This window comes from Mandrillus leucophaeus, unplaced genomic scaffold (genome assembly GCF_000951045.1).
Source record: "Mandrillus leucophaeus isolate KB7577 unplaced genomic scaffold, Mleu.le_1.0 Scaffold147, whole genome shotgun sequence".
NCBI lineage: Eukaryota > Metazoa > Chordata > Mammalia > Primates > Cercopithecidae > Mandrillus > Mandrillus leucophaeus.
Window position 1 is genome coordinate 2306313 of NW_012101443.1, and position 6600 is coordinate 2312912.

Genomic DNA, 6600 nt, shown 5'->3' on the forward strand with positions numbered 1-6600 from the left:
AGTGAGGGGACACATTTTAAGACAAAGATCACAAAGGTGAAGGGCCAGTGACTAGTCATGAATTATCCACAGTGTAGACAGATAACAGGAAATCAGAAGTTCACATGGTAAAAACTTTTCAGACATGTTGAGCTGGGAAAATGGTATATACGGTAAACCTCAAGGTAAAATATTGCCAGAGCCTTGAAAAGTCATAGCAACCACTCCACACAGCATTTCACAACTAGACAGTGCTCCAAAGATCTTCGTCTCCTCCCTCTCTCTCTCTCTCTCTCTCTCTCTCTCTGTCTCTGTCTCTCTCTCTCACTGTTACTCTGCCACATTGGAGAGAGCTGCTTCAAAACAGTAGAGCATGTCCTTTTCAGGCATCTTCTATAGTAATGATTCCAGAATTTTCACACCATACTCACTTGCTGAATTAAATTGGATTCAAAGGATTGGAGATGTGTAGTTTTCACATGTAGGGAAGACATGCTATTTAATGATACAGGTCATCATTTCAGGTAGTTTAAAAAGAATTATTGGCCAGGCACAGTGGCTCACACCTGTAATCCCAGCACTTTGGGAGGCTGAGGAGGGTGGATCACTTGAGGCCAGGAGTTTGAGACCAGCCTGGCCAACATGGTGAAGCCCTGTCTCTACTAAAAATACAAAAATTAGCTGGGCGTGGTGGTGCTTGCCTGTAATCCCAGCTACTCTGAAGGTGGAGGCAGGAGAATTGCTTGAACCCTGGAGGCAGAGGTTGCAGTGATCCGTGATCATGCCACTACACTCCAGCCTGGGCAACAGAGTGAGACTCCGTCTCCAAACAAACAAACAAACAAACAAAACAAAAAATTACCCACTCACACAAAAATTACCACTTGTAAAAATGTTTTTTTTGCCAATTAAAAAATGATCCAGAGCCTATGTGAAAAAAAAAAACCTTAGGACTTTAAGACAATACTGTTTTCCATGTGAGCCATCACGGTGAGATGACTTCCAGGAAGATCCTCAGGCCCCATGGACTGTGTTCATAAAAGTGTGTGATGGTGACTTCCTCCATTGGAGTATTGTTCTGTTGTGGGCCGTGTCTTCTATAGGACATGGATAAACTCAGAATGCTTTCAGGGAAGGCGATCAGGAAGGAGAAGACCCTCAAAGTTATGAGATGTGGGAAAAAACGGAAGCAAGATTCCATTCATGCCACCATCCACCTTCCCACCCAAACCAGAACCTTGCTACTAATTGTAGACTCTTGTACTTTACTCAGTTCCTCCGGGATCCAGGCACCATTCTCCATTCCCCAGTATTCTCAGCTGAGTTCTGGTGCCTGCTGTGTCTCCCACAGCTTCCTCCGGGCTGGTTCACCTCCACCCATCTTCCATACAGCTCTCAGAGGGAGCTTTCTAAGATGCACCTCTGTGTGTGTCCCCTCTGTTAAAATCCTTAATAAATACTCAATGCATTCCCCATCTGATCCAAGCCTTTCATGATCTGACCCACACTTACTGTGACAGCCTCCTCCTAGGTCCCCAGTCACAGGCACCCTGGGTTCTGGTCAGGTCATATGCCCAGCAGGTTCCTCACCAGGCTAAGTGCCTTCTCCTTTCCATGCTTCTGCACCTGCAGGGCGTGCTAGGACAGAAATTCAGCTTCAAGACTGCAAGGAGAGAAACTCACACTCAAAAAGAGAAACGCTCAACAAGCATACAGTAGTATACGGCCAATAGAAGGTAACCCTCAGTGAAAAACGCGGCCCAGTAAAATTTCTGTCCCAACGCAATTTTTCCTAAGTTGAATATGTATGCTTACTGGGATAGGGAGGAGACGGCAGAACAGTTCTAACTGTACAGCCCCTCAGTCTCCTGAATTCAGAGGCAAGAGACAGTTTTTGTCACTAGTGGAAGACCCCCAGGGAAGACTCTGAGAACCTGTGGCCAGGGAATAGGCGCATACTCTGATCTGCTACCCTGTACCAGAGAAGGACCGCACTGTTCTGAGATCCTACTAGGACCACGTGGAGGGAGGGAAGCAGGGAAGGCGGCTCTTCAAACGAAAGGATGCTTGGAGACAGAACACTGGACTTCTTTCTTGCAAGCCTTCCCTAACCTCCCCTGGCCTTCCCCGGAAGTCAAGCGCTTCCTCCTGGGTGCTTCTGGAAGTCCTCATTAATACCTCTCTTCCAGGATGAGTTACAGCACCACTGTGGTTTTTCTGATGATGTCCCTTCTCATCCATCCAATACAAGTTCCCAGTAGGCAGTGATTTTGTCTGTCTGCCCTCCATATCCACCCTCCACCCTCTACCCGCTGCTCTCCTATGTGGATGGCAGCCTGGGGTCCTGTGCCCTCTGGCTTCTGAGGGCATTTGGCCAATGCGGCTCATCATCAGTGGGAGATGAGAGCTGCTCTCGGTCTCTCTGGCAGCTTCCCTACAGGGTTCCTGTGAGCTGGTGGCTCACAGGACTAAAGGTGACAGCCTCTCTCTCAGGAAGTCCCCCCGATGTAGCTTCAGGTTCTGGAAGCAGCTCCCTTCCCTCAGCCCTGCCCGCCTTGTTCTGCTGTTCATGGCCCTGGAAGTCTGCACTATCTCTTTAGGGTTCCCTATACTCTGCCCACACTGAATAAATAGCTCCTTTATTAAACTCTCCTCCGACGACCCAATTGGGGTGTGCCCTCCACCGCCCTGGTTCCTGCCTGGACTATGACACACAGTGTCCTGTTCATCTTCATTGCCCCAGGATCCAGCTCTGTGCCTTCCACACCACAGGCACTGAATAAGCTCATGGATTATGGAATGATTAGACACAGGAGAGTATTGAGACCTCTATAGAAAATGGATCAGAGGAGTAGCCTTCAACATTTTTTTGACCAGGTCTTATAGTAAGAAACATTTCATAATGCAACGCAGTAAACACATCACAATTATATATAACTGAACAAGAAATTTCATGAAGCAATGCTTACCTTTGTATGTGTAATGCTCTGTGATCTTTTCTATTTCATTCTGCTCTGTTTTAATTTTCAAGTGAAATTCTCATTATGGTCCACTGCATTGATTTCATGGCCCACGAAACGATAGGAACCCCTAGGTTAGGAAGCATGAGACTACTGATGTTTAGCTTTCCCTCCGGGTTGGAGAATCTGTGATTCCTGAAGTAGAATTCGAAGGCGCAATGAATGAGGATGCAGTCATGTCGCAGTGACGATGCATTTAGTGGGAGTTGACTTTATTGCCTTGAAAAAGCAAAGGAGGCCAGGCAAGGGGGCTCATGCCTGTAGTGTCAGCACTTTGAGAGGCCGAGGTGGGTGGATCACCTGAGGTCAGGAGTTCAAGACCAGCCTGGCCAACATGGCAAAACCCCATCATTGCCAAAAATACAAAAAATTAGCCAAGTGTGGTGGCACGCACCTGTAGTCCCAGCTATTCAGGAGGCTGAGGCAGGAAAATCACTTGAATTTGGGAGGCGGAGGTTGCAGTGAACCAAAATTGTGCCACTGCACTCCAGACTGGGCAACAGAGCAAGACTCCATTTAAAAAAAAAGAAGCAAAGGAACTCACCATTCTATCTTCAGTTTTTCATAGAACTCTTACTCAAAGTTGACTTTGTTTTAGGTAAACCTAATTTGGGAGTGGGGAGGTGGGGAGGTTGGAGTTCTTTTATTTTAGACAGGATCTCACTTTGTCGCCCAGGCTGGAGTGCAGTGGTAAGATCTCAGCTCACTGCAACCTCCACCTCCCAGGTTCAAGCGATTCTCTTGCCTCAGTCTCCCTAGTAGCTGGGATTACATGTCTGCCACCATGCCCGGTTAATTTTTGCATTTTTAGTAAAGACCGAGTTTCACCATGTTGACCAGGCTGGTCTCGAACTCCTGGTCTCAAGTAATCCACGTGCCTCGACTTCCCAAAGTGCTGGGATTACAGGCATGAGCCACCACACCTGGCCCTGGAGTTCGTAATGCATGCCGATGTCCATGAGCAATTTTAAGCATCAGGTTCATAAGCATTAGTGTCTAGGAACCACAGACCCTGAGAGCCAGACATGCCCGTGAGGGTTCAGGGTGAGCCTGAAGTGGAGGCTAATCAGGTGAGCTTGCCTCAGGCCTCTGGAGCGTTTCCCTGTGTCCTTGCTGGCACCAGCAGCTTCTCTTTAGCAAATACATTTCTTAGTGCCCTAGTTATGGGCAGGGCTAGACCGAATGCACAACACAGGCCTGTCCACATCGCCAGGGCTCTGCAATCCACTTGCAGTTGGATGTTCTCTCAGTGCTTCAAACTCAGTCGAAGTCTGTGATCTTGCCCACCTCAAAAATCGTATGATTCTATTTTAAAAACTGAGTTACATATGTTCTCTAAAATGGAATCTCCCCTCTTAATTCACTCCCTGTCATTCTCCTGGTATCTAAACCGTAAGGCCAAGTTAAAAGGGTAGAAGATGATCATAGATATTATGTAGCTGTGATTCTAAGTCAAATTCCCAAACCCTGTCATCACCTCCCTGCAAGGTTCTTGAGAGAGAAAAATGCAAAAAAGGTAAGCCTCAGTAGGTGGACTTGTGGCCAGGTGGGGGCATTGGGCTCAAATTTCGAAGGGGAGCCCTGGCAAGCTGGACAGACACCCCCATTTCCTTGTTTCCTCATCATCCTTCAAATTCATACGAGCACCTACAATCTTTCAAGCATGGGGAGAGAACAGTGAACAAAACAGAGCCCCTGTCCTCCTGAAGCTTATATTCTAGCTGGGGAAACAGAAAAGAAATAAATAGAGATACATATACCAGCATAGAAGATGGTGGTTAGTGCTGTGCAGAAATCTGCTATGGTACCTGGTGGGCAGAATGTGCGCGTGTGTGTGTGTGTGTGCACATGCACGTATGTGCTTTATTATAGTTAGTGGTGTCAGTGAGGGCTTTTTGAGGAGTGACATTTGAAGAAAGAGCTGAGTGAATTTGAGTCATGGAAATACTGAGGGGAAAAGCATCAGGTGAAAGGAAGAGCATGGGCAAAGGCCCTTTGGCCTCATGCTGGGGGGTGGAGGCAGGCCTCCGGCCTTATCATAGTGGTCTGGGCAGCATCCTTTGTGCTTCTCCCCCTCAACCCATGCCAAACCCTGGCCACTTTGGACACATACTCAACAATTTTTAAAATTATTATTTTTAATTGTGGTGAAATACGCATCAATTTAACATCTTAGTCATGTGTAAGTGTACAATTTGGCAGCATTAAATATATTTATTATTGTGCAACCGTCATCATCACCCATTTCCAGAATGTTCTTATAATCCCAAACCGGAACTCTGTACCCATGAAACAGCAACTCCCCATTCCTTCCTCCCCTGAGCTGCTGGCAGCCACTGTTTCCTTTCTGTCTCTGTCAATGGGACCACTCCGGGTACCTCACACAAGTGGAATCACATAGTATCTGTCTTTTTGTGAGTGGCTTATTTCGTTTAAGCGTAATGTTCTCCAGGTTCATCCCTGTGGGGCATGTGTCAGAATGTCCTTCCTTTTCAATGATGAATAGTGGTCCATGGTGTGGATGGGCCTCGTTTGGTTTACCCATTCATTCTGTACGGTCAGTGGACACCCGGGTTGCTTCTGCCCCTTGGCTAGAGTGGATAATGCCGCTGTGAACATGGCTGTACAAGAATCTCTCCAAGTCCCTCTTTCAGTTCTTTTGGGGACATTCCTAGAAGCAGACAGTTTTAGCTCCCTTTTCCTTGAGCTGATCCACTGTGCTGTGCACGCTGCCCCTTGTTAGTTATGTCACTGTTAGGGGGACCGTGTTGATCGGGGTCACCTGTTTCCCTCCTCTCGACTGTAAGTTCCTGGGGAACAGGGAGTGGTGCTTGGCACTGCACCCCCAATGCCACGGATAGCGCACAGTCTGTGTCCCAGTAGGATTTATTCAGTGAGCATCTCTGGAAAGGGCTGCCCCAGGAGGAGGGTGAAGGCTGGGCTGCACAGAGCCTGCCCCTCCTTTGTGTTTTTACATTGGGCTTCTCTGATTTTGTTGGAAAGGAGACTCTGTCCCTAAAATAAAAATGGGGATAATCCGTTTTCCTGTGAGAGAAATGAAAGATTTAGTCTCTTCCATGGAGACTAAATGTCCTGCCCGCTGTCCAGGTGCAGTGAGGGGCGTGGCCGGGACCAGAATCCCTGCTTCCCTGTTCTCTAGTCAGTGCTGCTGCTGGAAAAGAGTCTTCTTTTGTTTTCCCTCTCACCTCTGGCTGCCTCTCCCTCCCCTCAAAGGTCAGAGCAGTGCCAAGGACAGAAGAGAGAGTAGACCCAGCCTAGGCCCTGCTAGGCCGGGCAGCCTGGCAGGTAGAGTCGGCGGGGGTAGAGCTTGCTTTGCTGTTCACAATCTTCAACCAAGTTCAGGGAGGTCTGAGTACTGAGGCCTTCAGAGCCGCTGCAGCCCCAGGTAGCTCAGGAGAACTGCCAAGCCCAGGAGTGCAAAGGCTGGTGTTCTTCAGGCTCTGAGGCTGTCCCTCCTGGTGGAGGTGAACTGCTTCTTACTGGTGTGGACAAGACTGTGGGTATGTGTGTGAGTGTGAATGTGAGTGTGTGGAGGTGATACAGAGAGGCCTAAAGGGTGTGTGTGTGTGTCAGGGGGAGG

The 6600-nt window shown here is 48.1% G+C and overlaps 1 long non-coding RNA gene across 1 annotated transcript in view; it reads left to right on the forward strand.

The window, feature by feature from the left end:
* Positions 1–6150: 6150 nt before the first annotated feature.
* LOC105535500 overlaps positions 6151–6600 on the forward strand; it is a 7988-nt gene continuing 7538 nt past the window's right edge. The window contains exon 1 of the long non-coding RNA XR_001005438.1: positions 6151–6520. This is a non-coding gene — a long non-coding RNA (uncharacterized LOC105535500). The remainder of the gene's footprint in view (positions 6521–6600) is intronic.